Source organism: Odocoileus virginianus, chromosome 19, assembly GCF_023699985.2.
Source record: "Odocoileus virginianus isolate 20LAN1187 ecotype Illinois chromosome 19, Ovbor_1.2, whole genome shotgun sequence".
Taxonomy (NCBI): Eukaryota; Metazoa; Chordata; class Mammalia; order Artiodactyla; family Cervidae; genus Odocoileus; species Odocoileus virginianus.
Window position 1 is genome coordinate 20,604,634 of NC_069692.1, and position 17,008 is coordinate 20,621,641.

The following is a 17,008-nucleotide window of genomic DNA, read 5'->3' on the forward strand; positions in this document are numbered from 1 at the left end:
TATGTGTTGTGCAGATGTTTCAAAGTCCAATCACTGTAGAATCCAATGGAATTAGGAACAAAGATGCTCCCTTAGTTTCTTGATGACACAGCCTTTGTGTTAATTACTGATCCGTTTTGATTGATCACGCTCATATTTATGGGTTATTTCTCCAAAGTGAATGTTGCAATATAGAAACCTGCTTATCCAGTTTTCATATATCCTGTGGTTCTTGAGTTTGCCAGTTCCCTCCTTTTCTAAAAGCAGTTTTTTAATGACTTCATCTACTATGGAAACATCTCAAATCTCTGTTTCTTAATTGTTTAATACCTCAGTTTGTTGTAGCAGAGAAGAGTTTGAGAAATGCAGTCAAAGCTAGCCTTCAGAGAATCTTCCCAGAGTAATAATAATGATGAATTACCACTTACTGATTTTGTACTGGGCAAATACTTTATACATATTATCTAATATAATCTACATAAGATCATTTTACTGAATACAAAACAAGGTTTAGGGTAGTTAGGTAATTTTCCCTAAATCACAGTTAGTTTATGACTAGAACTAAGATTCCATCTCAGATCTTCTTGCTGGTAAACACAATAGAACAATTTTGCTAAGACTTTGAAAATAAATGTTGGATCCTCTTCAATATCATGGTCTTTGTGAATATCATAAAATTAAATATTTTCTAAATTTTCTTTTCTCTTATTCTTCTTAAATAAAAGGTCCCTGAAGTCAGTGAGAAACTGGTGAGTTGCCCTTTTCATTTGTTTATAAGAGGAAACATGAACTTCTGTGATTATTCCACACATTCTTGCCACTTCCCTAAATCAAAGAAAAAAAGAGCCACAAAGCATGGCTGTAATGCCTGTTTTCATATCAAAAGGTCAAAAACTAGAGATCCTTTAGCATGCCATGAGGAAATAGTGGAAAGAAAGTATTGTCACAAAAATAACAGGAGCTGCATAAATAAATAGGAGTTTTGAGGGGGTAGAGAAAAGGAATTAACATTTTGTTTCTGAATTCTGATCCAGTTCTAATGTTTTCAGAAGTAAATTCATCCAGCAAAAGACTGAAGGCTTTTGGATTTGATTGTATCAACATTCCACCCACAAAATAAAATTAGAAATTGATTACCTCCCCTCCTGTTTGCCATTTAGGTCAAGCAAACAGCAGAATGCACTACCTTTGTATGGACTTTATCTGTACCCCAGAGCAAGGTGGAGGGATAAGCTAATTATCCAAATTTTCAAGCCAAAGAAACAGAGATTTGGCTTTAATTATCTGGTAGAAAGTGTTTGGAAACCTGAATTACTCACACATATTTTTATCTTTGCTTGATATAAATAGAGTGACTTTGTATATAGGCCCTTTCACTTGATAGTTATTCAAGATTTCCTAGTTACTGAAATTATCTCTGCTCATGTAAAGAGAGGTAGTTTCATGTTCCACAGGGACATAAGGACTGAGATCAGAAATTTGGTTTTTAGGTCACTGCCAACAGTGAAGAAGGATGCAAACGGGGCTTCTTAGCCCAGGGAGCTCCCACTCAGGGAGCTCTTCAAAGTGTACCAGTGGCCCTGGCCTCATATATGGCCAACCACGTCAGGATTTCTGAGGTTGGAGCTGAGGCCAGTATATTTTCTAAAAGTTCTGTAGCGATTTGAAAGCATTCATGGTTGAGAATCATTGGATTCATCGTGGATATTATCATGCTGATGATAAGTATAAAAAAGATGGAGAATATATTGGTTCTGTTGTCCAAATTATCCATAGACAATTTATTTTCAAGATTATATCAAAAAAAGATAAAGCAAAATGACAGTGTAAGTTTATCTCCTTGCCCTTTTCACTAGTATTGTGGTCCCCTGTATCTGTCTCAGATAAAATGTCTTATAGTTCCCAAAGCTAGTTATGAAAGCAAATTCTAAAGTACAAAACCCTCCTTCAAAAAAATGAGAAAGAAAAATCTCTATGTTCTGACTGAAGAGAACAACATTAACCAAAACACCAGACTTTCAAATGATTCAAGAGTCACTTTCACAAATCCTTTGGCTTCATATTTCACTGTTCACACAGGCACAATTATTTTCCATACCCATTTGATGTTTTAAAGTAGTGGTTCTTAGGCTTTATTGTGCATCTGAATTACCCAGGGAACTTGGTAAAATCCAGGTTGCTGGGTCCTATTCTTGGGTTTTCTGGTTTGATGGGTCTGGGGTGGGAATCCAATAATCTGCATTTCTAAGTTCCCAGGTGAGGCTGATCTTAGGACCACAGCAAACTAAAGTAGAACTTCAACACCTCTCCCCAAAAGCTCATTATAATTGTGTAAAGAATAATGTGAATATTTAGCATTATTTTTATTCCAAACTAGGTTTGATCAATTCTCTAAAAGTATATAAATAGGTTAAACTAAAAAAAAAAGGTAAAGGAGACTTCTCAGTTGTCCAGTGGCTAAGACTCCACCCTTCCAATGCAGGGCGCCTGGCTTCGATCCCTGCTCAGGGAACTAGATACCACATGTCGTAACTAAGACCCAGTGCAGCCCAAGAAAAAAAAAAAGTAAGGAAATTTGAGTGAAAAGTAAAGTTTGAGTAGTAAAATAAAACCAAACAGCACATATATATAAAAACTATTTTAAAAAGACACAGAAAATAAAATATATTTTGCTATTTAATAAAATATACATCTGAGAGTATTAATTCTATATAATAAATATGTCATTTCTGGGCTTTTTCTTCTAATTCCTTGGAAACTTAAGTGATATAATATTTAGCTATTCCAAGGTAAAAGAAAATGGAAAATTGCCTCGCCAGTCCTAGGTATACTGGTCAATGATGTGAGATTTCATTTTGCTCCTCTTGTATATGCATAGACTGCTTTCAAACAGAATACAGTAAAATGAAATGAAGGGTGACATGCCTGGTTTACTTAGTAAAACTTTGTATAGTAGAAACTGAAAAAGTGATTTGGAGGCTTGAAATTTTTGGATTCATTATTCACATGAAACCCAAAGTCAAAGGCAGGAGGCAATCTGAGCAAATGAAGCAAGTCAGGTAGAGACTGACGTGGTGTTCTGACTGGTGGGAGCATATGGCCCAGTGCTGCCAAATAGTTGATTTATTGAGAGAAGCTAGAACAAATTTTTATACAAAGTGTTATGCATTTTAACTGTTGGCAACAAGTTCAATTAAAATAAATAATACTATGTGAGTCAAACAAAACAGATTTGGACCAGCTAGATTTGGCCTTGCTAATTTGTAAATTCATCTTCAGGGATTCATTTTTCCTGGTTAATTACCAACTCCTCTTTGCATTCTGAGTAGATTTCTACCCAGGCAGCTAATTGAAGCAGAGCCAAACAAGTTATTGACTCTTACTTGCATGGCTTTCCTTTAACCCACTGGTTCTCAAAGTGTCGTCCAAAGGTGTATCAGTGTCTTCTGGGAACTTGTTAGAAATACAAATTAAACTTGTGAAGTGGGCTAATTTCAGATGGCCTGCCCCAACCTTAGTCAGAAACTCTGGGAATGGAGCCAGAAATCTGTTTTAACAAACCCCTCCTTATGATTTTGCTGCCCACTAAAAGTTGGAGGGCCCCAATTTACTTGAGGAGAATTTAAGACAGCCTTATTAAACCAGAACAGATCTACTGGTTTGGTAATAAGATGAACTCCTTACCAGCATCCAAGGCCGGTGTGCTCCATTTCAAATGGTGCCGGATATCATTACCCCATTAATTGCTACTTTGTATATTTCTTTTAAAAATATTTATTTATTTACTTCGCTACATCAGGTCTTAGTTGCAGCACTGAGGATCTTTGATATTCATTGCAGCACTTGAACTTAGTTGCAGCATGTGGGATCTAGTGCCCTGACCAAGGATCAAACTCAGGCTCCCTGCATTAGAAGTAAGGAGTCTTAGCCACTGGACCACCAGGGAAGTCCCAGACATGTCTGTATGTTTCATTCAAAAAGATAATTCCAAAGTAGCATGGAGAGTCTCCTTTGAGAAGTTTGCTAAAGAATATCTGTCAGTTTAGGGGTTGTTGTCATTGATTAGTCACTCAGTAATGTTCAACTCTTTCATGGACAGTAGCCCACCAGACTCCTCTGTCCACGGGATTTCCCAGGCAAGAATATTGGAGTAAGTTGCCATTTCCTTCTCCAGGGGATCTTCCCAGCTCAGGGATCGAACCCAAGTCTCCTGCCTGGCAGGCGAATTCTTTACAGCTGAGCCACCAGGGAAGCCCCTAGGGGTTGTATCAGTGCTTATTTACTGTTTTTTACCAACTGCTCCAGTTGCTGTGGTTGGTGTCAGATGAAAATATTCACACTTCCTTCTGTCGCTCACATTTACTAGTTTTCTGAGGGTCTCTAGAATGTGAGTATAGTTACAGATCCTTGCAACTACCCTTCTAATGGAAAAACAACTTCAAATATACAGAGTCAAGGTATATCTAAAGAAGAACATTTATTCTTAATAAAAGAGAATTTAATCTTAAATTAGTATATTTACCAATATCCAGATATGTGGCAACAAATACTAGCATTTGAACTACACATGCTGTTTTCTTCCTTATATTAGACAGCTTAGAGTTAGCTGGAGTGACATAAGAAGTGCTGATGGGCACTGAGGTGTCTTCTTCATGTCTCTCCCTATCCCTCCGAGTACCTTCAATGGGTCATTTGTGACTTCCCTTTTCTCAGCCTGTAAAAGGAAAGCCTAGATCTGAATGATCTCTTCTGAGAGCCTTTCAGCTCTGAAAACATTCTGTCATATTAAAGGCTTATTGTCATGTGGGTTATGAGTCTTAGCTGAAGCTTCTTTAGTTGTTTGGCTATCTGTGGATTGTGTATTCACAGGCATTCCATTTAAATCACATGCTCTGAGCTCATTTACTTGTACTTTTATAGTAATACTTAAGCATTTATATATTGCTTTTCATCTTCAAAGCACTTAACATACTTAAGAATCCTTCCAGCAACACTTTGAGGTAGCTAAGTATTATTAAAATAGAAAGAGGAAGAGGACAAGGGAGAAAGAAGGAAGGAGAGGGGGAGAGAGAGAATTTTAAGTCATTTAATGATTTGTCTCTGGCTCAAAGAAGAGAATATACCAAGGGGCACAATTAGAAATTTTAAAAAAAAAAATTATTTTTTAAAAAAATGGGGGTTGGGGGAGAAGACTATACCAGGGCCAGAATTAATATACCATGGCCAGAATTAAAACTACTTCCCTGTTTCTTATTAGACTTGGTATCAAGCTTTTCTCCTTCCAAACATTCTTAAGGGTTTAGAATCCTCCCTGCACTGCTCCAGGATTTCCTCGAATCTTTGTAGGCTGAAGGTATTTTGATGTTGTATACCTTCTTGGAGGGCAGAGACACATCTAGCACAAGTACAGTGCTCAGTTTATAACAGAAGTTTGCTGCTAGTGATGGTGTTATGGATCCTTTCCTGTTTTAAGCTGATGTAACCAAAAGCAGAAGGGAAAAGTGAAGATTTCTATTGCAGCAAATTCATGGAGTAGATGCTTTGGGCTGCTAGCTTGCGGGTTTGCAATCTTAAATTTCCCTGTAGCTTACTAGAGACCAACGCCTTTTAGAAATAATGCCAAACACATGTTGAACTTTAGTAACCTTTACTCTGTAATGCAAATGTAACTCTGAGCAGAGTGTATAATCAAAAACCTAATGATGAAACTATTGCTTAGAAATTTAAAGTTTGGTTTGAGGATTCTTAATGCTGACATGGAAAGAACAGTGTGAATGGAGACAGAGGTTGTGTGGAGGGATGGCAGGGAGAAAACGACAAATGGAGGGAAAGGAAGATGGGTTTTCTGGAGAAGACCCTGAAGAAGAACTTCAGCTATCACTACAGTGTCCTCCAGATATGTTCAAAGACAGGAAGACCAGTGCTGAGAGGTAAATGTCAGAAGTACCCATATGAATGAGTTTCTTGTATGAAGTTAGATCATTTTTAGCATAATGCTATGTATTTTACTTCACAAATTAGATCTGACTTTTTTTTTTGCAATCCACTTTAATCCAAGAATTCATTTCTTTGTAAATTTCTAATCCACTCCATGACAGTTTTAGAGGTGTTACAGCAATTTGTGAAACAGCTGCTTAGGCTGAATTTTTTTTTTTATATGTAAACTTGTTAAATTCTGATAAAATACGCTGGCACACAAAACAACCCAAAGCTCGTTCATCAATATTTAATGTTAGGATGCAAAAAATGGAGTTTTGCTGAACCGTGTTTCTAAGTTGGACAGTCTTTTCCTGGCAAATATTTTAGACGGCCTGCCCTGGGACTTGTTATAACTGCCTAGCTCACACTGTTGTTAAACATGCATTTGCCTCAGAAAACACTTTCTTGTTTTTCTGTTTATTTGCCCACTGAATTTTATTTTCCAAAAATACTAAAATTTACTGAGAGATGGAAAGACGTCATAGAGGCGGGGGCTCCTGTTTGTTTCTGGCTGAGTGGCTTCTGCTGCTGACATTTCCCTGAAGTCCCAGCAGATCTTGTGCCTGAAGCTCATCTTCCTAAGTTCTGAAATGGGAGGTTTTCTATTGATTGAGGGTCAATAGGGCTTTGTGGTGACTCGCTTTCTCATGCTGGTCTACTTATGACAGATTTGTTCATACAGACGTAGTAATTTGCAGTGTGAAATGGAAATAGTTCATATTTGGAATTAGTCTACATCAAAGAATTCCTGGTTGGACTTCCTTGATGGTGCAGTGGATAGGAATCTGTCTGTCAATGCAGGGGACGTGAGTTCAGTCCCTGGTCCAGGAAGATCCCACATGCCACAGAGCAACTAAGGCCTTGCATCACAACTACTGAAGCCCAAGCACCTAGAGCTTGTGTTCCACAACAAGAGAAGCTACCACAGCGAGAAGTCTGTGCCCTGCAACCACAAGTAGCCCTTGCTCATTGCAGTTAGAGAAAGCCTGTGTGCAGCAACAAAGACCCACTACAACCAAAAATATTAAAAACAACAACAACAACAACAACAAAGAATTTCTGCTCTTCAAGAAATCCTAGGTCAGTAACCAGAAAATTTCTCATGGTGAAAAGAATCACCACATAATAAAGGACACCAGTCAACATTGGAGGTTATTATGTCCAGGCAGTTGTAGAGCCAGAGAAATTGTCTTCATACATGACCAGAAGTCACTTGAAGACCAAGAAGACTTGAAGACCCCGTCTTCCTTATATGGTGCTAAAGGAATGCTCCTACATTTTTACTTTGCAATTCTTAGTGTTTTTTTTTTGACAGTGCAGCTATCCAAGACATGTAACTCTGTGCTCTGCAAATCTGTTCCTTAATAGCTTACTACATTCAGCTTTGTATTTTTATGTACTGTCTTACCTATCTCATTTGTTGTATTAAATTTAAGCTCTTTTTAATAGGAATCATATTTTAGTAATCTTTAGTATCTTTCTTTGTGCCTATAGTTCTGCTTTGCACTCCATAGAAGTTTAATACATAGGATTTATCTATTCTATGTATGTAGTATGTATCTATGTATCTTCATATATATGTATTCTACTTATTGCCAGGCCCTCTTCTTTTTTTTTTCCTTTTTCACCAAGTAGTTCCTTCTATGAGGCTCCTGGTTAATGATCTAACTAGAAAATAATCTCTACCCCTAGTATTTAAAATATATCATATCATGGATCCACAATAATATCCAAAGAAACACAGGGCAGCCCTCCTCCTCTTATATAGTCATCAAGTGTGAAACCATATGATTGGAAATAGATTATCTAACTAATACAGCTCCTCCCACCCCACACCAAAAAAAAAAAAAAAAAAAAAGCAAAATGCCAGGTATTTCTTCAGACACTGTGGGAAATGTATCAAAATATCAAAATAAAAATTGCTATATCCCCAAACTCTTCTCACATACTTACTCTTAAAAGAGTACCAGGAAATAATGTTCAGGCCCTATGTATTTAAAATGTGTTAGAACATGGTTCATTGAGGTTTTGGCTAACAGCATTGTGAGATGCAATTCAATTTAGCATACAACATTTCTCTAGAGTTTTAAGAAGAAAAATATCTAAGGCTCTATTTATTAATGTCAAATAGACTTTGAAAACTAATTCATCTAATTTGCTTTCCTAACTCTTCATTTACTGACCCTTTAAACCATCTTTTTTTTGTCCTAAAATTTTTTGAATAGGTAATGTATTTCCATGGTTCAAAAAACTGAAAGGCATAACAACTATTTGGAGGTAAGTCTCCTATTCTTATCCTTGTCTGGCTGTTCCCCATCCCTATCTTTTTTCATTACACAATATTCCTCAACTATCTTTTCATATTGTGCATTGGGAATTTTCTTATTCTCTTTTAGTGTTATAGAGTATTTGTAAGGATGTATCACAATTAGTATAAAGTCTTCAACTGATATACACTTAGGTAGTTTCCATTGTTTTAGTATTATAAACAATTATTCAATGAATAATTTGTACAAATGTCATTTTACAAATTGGCACGTTTATTGGTCAATAAATTTTCAAAAATAATATTACTGGAAATTTTCTGTATGCACTTATTAATCGGTTAATATTGAAATACTGCCATCATAGAGATTTTGTCTAAATTTATACTCGTATAGGTACATTTTCAAGTCATTGAATTTTTGTCAATCTCTTAGATGAAAAGTAATAGTGTAATTTTAATCTGTATCTCTTATGATGAGTGAGGTCAGTATCTATCCATATGTTTCAGAGTAATTCATAATTCCATTTTTGAATACTCTGGTCATAAAACTTACTTTTAAGTTGTCATGTTTTTTATTATTGATTTTTAGGTGCTCTCTGTATATTAGAAAAATTATTTTTTAATTTAACTTGAAAAGTTTTTTTTTTTGCCAGTTTATAAAATTACTTGGCTGTGTATATGTGTTTGTGTCTATGTTTCAGAATTTTTTAAAATGTTGTTGAAATTATCAACTTCTGTTATGGTCTTTAAATTTTGAACCATATTTTAAAATTCTTCCATACTTCAAAGTTAAAAAGTATTTCTTTATGGTTTAATTTTCTATGTTTATATCTCTGATCCCCTTGGAATTTATCTTGGGGTACAATATGAGATATAGATCAATCTTTTGACATAATCAGAAAAACTAAGATAAAACCGTCTTATAGTTTAGAATAAAAATTGAACCTCTTTATTAAATAATGGGTCAGATTGGTTGTCTACAATGATTACTCACCCAAAAATACCCTTCACTGCATATTAGCTGTATAACTTCCAACTTTACCAAACTCAAGGGTTCAACCTTAAATTAACCAAGAACAGTTAACTTCTCATAAGACAAGCCTAATTAATCATATTATATAATTATTCAGCATATCTTTGGCCACCTAATGTGAAGAGCTGTCTCATTGAAGAAGACCCTGATGCTGGGAAAGATTGAAGGCAGAAGGAGAAGAGGATGACAGAGGATGTGGTGGTTGGATGACATCACTGACTCAGTGGACATGAGTTTGAACAGATTCAGAGATGGTGAAGGACGGGGAAGCCTGGTGTACTGCAGTCCATGGGGTTGCAGAGTCTGACGCAACTAAGAGTCTGGATGTTAAAAAAAGTGAGATTCAATTCTGGTTCTGCCATTTAGCTGCCTGATTGTGTAAACTTGAGCAAGTCATTTACCCTTTTGGTTCTGTGTTCTAAATTATTTGTCTTTGTTCTAGGAATGAATAACTGTACAAACTGTACCATGAATAACAACAACATTCAGCATATAATTAATGCCTTCAAAGGTCTATAGCACTGAACATAGTACGTTAGTTTTGAGTTCCACATTCAAATTCCTATAGTCTAATATGACTGATAGACCAAGTGAAGACAGAACAAATATTGAGTTAGATAGAAAATCTATATCATATAGTTCAGATGGGGTATAAAGGTCTAAAAAAGAACATAATCAGTAGATAAAAGGTTCTAGTTCTAACCGGAAGGGCTCACTGAAGACATATATTTTGAAAAACTTCCTGAGGGAAATGGCTACAGGAGCAAATGGAAGAGGGGACAAAGTGGCCTCATAGTAGAAGGAGCTTCTTGAAGCGCCTAGACAGATTTTTTTTTACTGGAGAGGACACAAAACAGGTGTGAGTTGTTGACAGAATTTGCCATCACTTTTAAAAGCCTACTTAGGGAAACCAAGTGTGAAAGAGTCCATTTGTTCCTAAGATAAGACTATACTGATACACTGGAGCTGTTGCTGGAATCCAGTATCTCACCTCAGATAACAGGCACTTGAAGACGACCAGGCTAACAAGAACAAATGTAAAAGGGCAAACCTTACTCAATCCCCAACTCCACACCACCCAGTTGACATCAAGAGGAATGGCTCCTGGTTGGTATGGTCACTAGTGACCACAATGAGTTTCATGGATTGCTAGTAGCCTATTAGTTGCATATAAGGAACAATTAATTGGACAAAGCCATTGTCTTGGAGTAAATTGCTTTTTCAGATGTTCTAAATATCTCAGTATCCTGTGTAGATATTTACATCGGTCATTTAAGGAGTTCTGAAATAAGGAGAGAAGACTGGACTGGATGTTAAAAGAAGTGAGATTCAATTCTGGTTCTGCCATTTAGCCGCCTAATTGTGTAAACTTGAGCAAATCACGTACCCTTTTGGTTCTGTGTTCTAAATTATTCATCTTTGCTCTAGGAATGAACAACTCTACAACTCAGTGGCTTACAACAATAGAAAATAAAGAGTTTTTCATGTTTTGACACGTGAGAAGATGGATCATATGCATGTCTGTTTCCAGTGTCCTCTTCATTCCAGGCTGAAGAGGCTGTCTCTTCTAGGACATGTGGCAGAAGGGAAAGAATAGGAAGCTGGCAACATCACATGGTGACTTTTAAAGTTTCTGTTTGGCCATGGCACATGCAATGTTCCTTTTCGTGCCAGCGGCCGAAGCACATGGTCAAGCCCACTGTCAATGGAGTAGAGGTATATACTTCTGTACCAGGCAATGCATCTTATATTGCAATGGGTGGAATTAATTAAACCTTTCATATGAAAGGGCAGTGAATATTTGGAATCAGAGATACAGTCTATTTCAAGTTCTAATCATAATTTTATCACCTCTTCCTGAATATGCAGCACAATACTTTCTCTGATCTTCAGCTATCAAATGGGCGACTTAAATGATCTTCATCCTTTCTGTTCTGAAGTTCTATGATTCTGGGAAACAGTCATTTCTATTTGCTATCATAGTGTGGCTAGAAGAAAGGAATGGTGCTTCTGGACTGTGATGACCTAAAGGCAGGTTTCTTCATTCTGTCTCTACTCCTATAAGTGCCTAGGGTATAATGAATGACAAGTATAACTGGTTATACTTATCTGGATGATCTTGTTTCACTAGATGATAACTGGTGGAATTTGGATTAAAACTCAAAGTTATTGAGTTCTCTAAGCACAAATGTTCTTGTATGTTTAGGTCTGAATTTCCCAAATTCATTTGTTGATACAGTATTTTTAAAAATATAACATAGTGATAGGACAGCTACTGGAGTTCATGAGAAATAGAATTGAACTAACAGAAATCATAAAAGGGTCTCATGAAAAAAGCTAATTTCAATTAGAAGCTATTAGCATTTAATTTGTATGTAAATATACAATTGACATTGGGTGACATTAAAAATACATGCTAAAATTATGAGATACCTAACATAGACTGGTAATAATAATAGATAACACAGTTTGATCCTAGCTGCTGGGTAAGTATAGCTTGTGTAGCAGTGGCAGACCTCACATCACATGGATTGTGATATATCGTTTCACTTGACTGACATTGTTGCCACACTGTTTTTAAAGGAAAATTATCACAAAAAATCAAAAGGTAATACCTACATGTTTCACATTTCTCTTATATATGTTCTAGAGTAATTTGAGAGAAAATACTGCTAATGCTGAGGAGATTTTGTTTTGTTTTCTTCTGTGGAATGCCCATGAATATCTCACAGAATGAGGTCTTACTTTGTTAAAATATAAACTGAGGCATGTTAGAGATTTTAAGAGTTTATTTGAGCAAACACCCATTCAAAGAGGGCAGCTCCACATGGGAAGTGTTTAGGGACACTCCACGGACAGGAGCATGTATTATTGACCACTGTAGATGAGCATGAATAATAATCAGTCTCAGTGAATTCTGGCTCTGTGCCTGATGAAAACAGGTTTTTTTTGAGGGGGGAGGTGAGCAGCAAGGAAATGAACCATCGGTTAACATTTGCCCTCTCTTTTTGAAGATAACTTATAAGTTGACTTTGGAGTTCACAGCTAATAGCTTGCCACATGTAGGTAGAATCAAAGGTGCAACACATTTTTCCATGTTCCTTTATTAGCATTGCTTAGCTTTAAAAATATATATATATATATATACATATATATATATATATACATATGTGTGTATGTATATATGTGTGTGTGTGTGTGTGTGTATATATATATATATATATATATATATAGTAAAAGAATTAAAAAATTTTTTCCATCAGGATATATATGCTATAAAATCTAAGGAGAATTTTGTTTGTTTAGCTGTGTCAGGTCTTAGTTGTAGAACATGGACTTGTCCCTGCGGTACACAGGTTTCTCTCCAGTTGTGTTGCACGGTCTTTATAGTATCCAGGCTCAGTCGTTGGGCATGCAGGCATAGTTACCCCGGGGCAAGTGGAATCTTACTTCCCTGACCAGGAGCCGAACCTATGTCCCCATGTCCCCTGCATTGCAAGATGGATCCCTAACACTAGACCACGAGGGAAGTCCTCCGAGAGAATTTTGGATCAACTTTTAACTAGAATTCTTTCCTTTTATCCAAATCAGGGGCTTCATACTTGTGAACATTTTGCTAAAGTGTAATTAGGAAGATAGATCTTGTTTGACATTATTCTAAAGGTTGATAAGATTTTAAAAAGTAATATAATTTATTTATTTACTTTTGGCTGTGCTGGGTCTTCATTGCTGCACTAGGTTTCCTCTAGTTGTGGCGAGTGAGGGCTACTGTCTAGTTGCAGTACGCGGACTTCTCATTGTGGTGGCTTCTCATGTTGTGGAGCACGGGGCTGTAAGTCTAGTGGCATTTGGTAGTTGTGGCTCCTGCTCTAGAACACAGGCTCAATAATTGTGATGCATGGGCTTAGTTGCTCTGAGGCATGTGGGATCTTCCTGGATCAAGGATCTGAGGCCATGTCTCTAATATTGACAGGTGGATTCTTTACCCCTGAGCCACCAGGAAAGCCCTAAAGATTGATAAGATTTTAAGTTTCTGCCAGGAATTGAGAATTGGTTGCCTATAGGCAAGTAGATGACCTCTAAGATGCTCTCCATCTCTCTGATATGACTTCTGATGTGCAGAGGTAGGAAATGTTATCTATAGGAGAAATGCTTGTGTAGTGTGACTTTTTAAAAAAATAACAGCTTTATTCAACTATAATTTAGATAAATGAAATTCACATCTTTTAAAGTATACTATTTAATGGTATTAGTGTGTTTACACTAATACATTATGGCACAACCAGCATCCTTGTTGAATTTAAAATATATTCTTCACTTCCAAAAGAAACCCCATATGCATAAACGGTCACTCCTCATTCTCCCGCATCCATATCCTTGACAACCACTTTTCTTCCTTCCTTCCTTTATTTCTTTTGGCCGTGCCAAGAGGCTTCTGGGATCTTAGTTCCCAGGTCAGGGCTCAAACCCAGATTCTGGGCACTGAAAGCCCAGAGTGCTAATCACTGAACCACCAGGGAATTCCCAACCACTTGTCTTTCTATCTCTCTGAAATGGCTATGGGCTGTGTAAATACTGACATAGGCAGTAGTTTAATTATATATATACACATACACATTTTATCTCTCTCTATATATCATACACACAAATACATACATACATATGCATACATATATGTACATTTATGTGTGGGTGTGTGCTAAGTCACTTCAGTCGTGTCTGAGTCTTTGTGACCCTATCGACTGTATTCTGCCCATGCTTCTCTGTCCTTGGGATTTTCCAGGCAAGAATACTAGAGTAGGTTGCCATGCCCTCCTCCAGGGTATCTTCATGACCTAGGGATTGAACCTGCATCTCTTCTGTCTCCTGCATTGGTAGGTAGGTTCTTTACCATTAGTGCTACCTGGGAAGCCCATGTACATGTATATGTATGTACAAAAACTTGCCAAAGAATGTTCAAACTACTGCACAGTTGCAGTCATCTCACATGGTAGCAAAGTAATACTCAAAATTCTCCAAGCCAGGCTTCAACAGTACTTGAATCGTGAACTCCCAGATGTTCAAGCTGGATTTAGAAAAGGCAGAGGAACCAGAGATCAAATTGCCAACATCTGTTGGATCATAGAAAAAGCAAAAGAATTCCAAAAAAACATCTGCTTTATTGATTATGCTAAAGCCTTTGGCTGTGTAGATCACACCAAACTGTGGAAAATTCTTCAAGAGATGGGAATACCAGACCACCTGACCTGCCTCCTGAGAAATCTGTATGCAGGTTAAGAAGCAACAGTTAGAACCGGACATGGAGCAACAGACTGGTTCCAAATTGGGAAAGGAATATGTCAAGGTTGTCACCCTGCTTATTTAACTTATGTGCAGAGTACATCATGCGAAATGCCAGGCTGGATGAAGCACAAGCTGGAATCAAGATTGCTGGGAGAAATATCAATAACCTCAGATATGAAGATGACATCACCCTTATGGCGGAAAGTGAAGAGGAACTAAAGAGTCTCTTGATGAAAGTGAAAGAGGAGAGTGAAAAAAAAAAATACGGTCTTAAAACTCAACGTTCAAGAAACTAAGATCATGGCATCCTGTCCCAATACTCCATGGCAAATAGATAGGGAAACAATGGGAACAGTGACAGGCTATTTTCTTGGGCTCCAAAATCATTGCAAATGGTGACTGCAGCCACAAAAATAAAAGACACTTGCTCCTTGGAAGAAAGTTTATGACCAACCTACACAGCATATTAAAAAGCAGAGACATCACTTTGCTGACAAAGGTCTAGCTAGTCAAAGCTATGGTTTTTCCAGTAGTCATGTATGGATGCGAGAATTGGACTATAAAGAAAGCTGAGTGCTGAAGAATTGATGCTTTTGAACTGTGGTGTTGGAGAAGACTCTTGAGGGTCCCTTGGACTGCAAAGAGTTCAAACCAGTCAATTCTAAAGGAAATCAGTCCTGTTCATTGAAAGAACTGATGTTGAAGCTGAAACTCCAATACTTTGGCCACCTGATATGAAGAACTGACTCATTGGAAAAGACCCTGATGCTGGGAAAGATTGAAGGCAGGAGGAGAAGGGGATGGTAGAGAATGAGAAGGTTGGATGGCATCATCAACTTGATGGACATGAATTTGAGCAAGCTCCAGGAGCTGGTGATGGACAGGGAAGCCTGGCATGCTGCAGTTCATGGGGTTGCAAAGAGTTGGACGTGACTGAATGACTGAACTGAACAAAGACTTTTATGAAATGAACTCTTTCAGATTGTAAAAATGGAGACACAATCAGGCATTCATGTGCATACAAAAGTTAGAGAAAGCATCAGATCCCATGGGTTAAGGGCTCAGTCCTATAAGACCCCCGTTCCCTGCCCCTGTCCCAGGGTACACACTACAGACTGCTATAGCAAGTCCAGGTTGTCACTGGTGATTGTGATCCATGGGCTATGGGGGGAACAGGGGGCAGGGTACAACCCTCAAAAGAATGACATTGCCATGGAGGATGTGACAAAAACTGGTTAGAACCAGTTAGGCCCAAGATGGTGGAATATTCGACTTCCAGTAGTCTTTGAGCCCATTATGTGTGTGTTAGTCGCTCAGTCATGTCCGACTCTCTGCAGCCCTATGGACTGTAGCCTACCAGGCTTCTCTGTCCATGAAATTTTCCAGCAAGAATACTAGAGTGGGTTGCCATTTCCTTCTTCAGGAGATCTTTCCGAGCCAGGGATTGAACCCAGGTCTCCTGCATTGCAGGCAGATGCTTTACCATCTGAGCTACTAGGGAAGCCCAAGCCTCATTATATGCTCATTGTAACACATTTTCATATGCTAAGTGACGTACCCACAAATGCCATGACAGTTCAACTGACCACAAAAGGCAGAAATATGGACAGTGGCCCAATTTCTGGAAATCCCTGCACCTTCCCCTGAAGTAGTTGGAATAACCCTCACACTTGTTTGCCTATGAAATTACTCAGCCCATAAAAACTAACCACCAAGTATTTCAGAATCCATTTCCCCTTTTGAGATGGACCATATTCTGTCTATGGAATATGTATCTTTCAGGGCCTCTTGCCTTCTGAGATGTTTCAAACTCATGGTCTATGGTGTGTATATGTCTCTCAGTAAATCTGCTTCTTACCCTTGAACCTGAGCTTCATTAAGTTCTGAGGTCAGATATGTGATTTCAATTAAAAGACCATGGGTTCAAGACCCAGTCTGAGTTTTGGCTGAATTTGAATCCCGTCTGATGTGGGGTTTCTGATTGTGTTGTTTCAGCAATAGATGAGAGGTTCCCACAACTCCTTTTTTGGGTTCCATTAATTTGCTAGAATGGCTCAGAGAACTCACAGCGACATTTTACTTACTAGATCAGTCTAATTATTATAAAATGATGTAACTCAAAAATGGACAGATGGAAGAGATGCATAGAGCAAGGGATGTGAGCAAGGATGCAGAACTCCCATGCCCTCTCTGGATGGACCACTTTCCCAGAATCTCCATGTATTCATCAACCCAGAAGCTCTCTGAACCCTATGCTTTTAGAGACTTTTTGTTTTAAATATTTATTTATTTATTTTATTTTGTCGTGCCAGGTCTTAGTTGCAGCACATGGGATCTTTGGTCTTCATTTCAGCATTTTAGTTGTAGCATGTGTATTCCTATTTGCCCCCTGTGGGGTTAGTTCCCCGACCTGCTTTGGGAGCATGGAATTACTTAGCCTCTGGACCACTAGGGAAGTCCCGCATTTA

General features: G+C 37.7%; 1 long non-coding RNA gene across 1 annotated transcript in view; it reads right to left on the reverse strand.

The window, feature by feature from the left end:
* The window catches only part of LOC110137762 (uncharacterized), a 33,175-nt gene that overhangs the window by 13,310 nt on the left and 2,857 nt on the right, over nt 1–17,008 (reverse strand). The gene's annotated exons all lie outside the window — the stretch shown is intronic.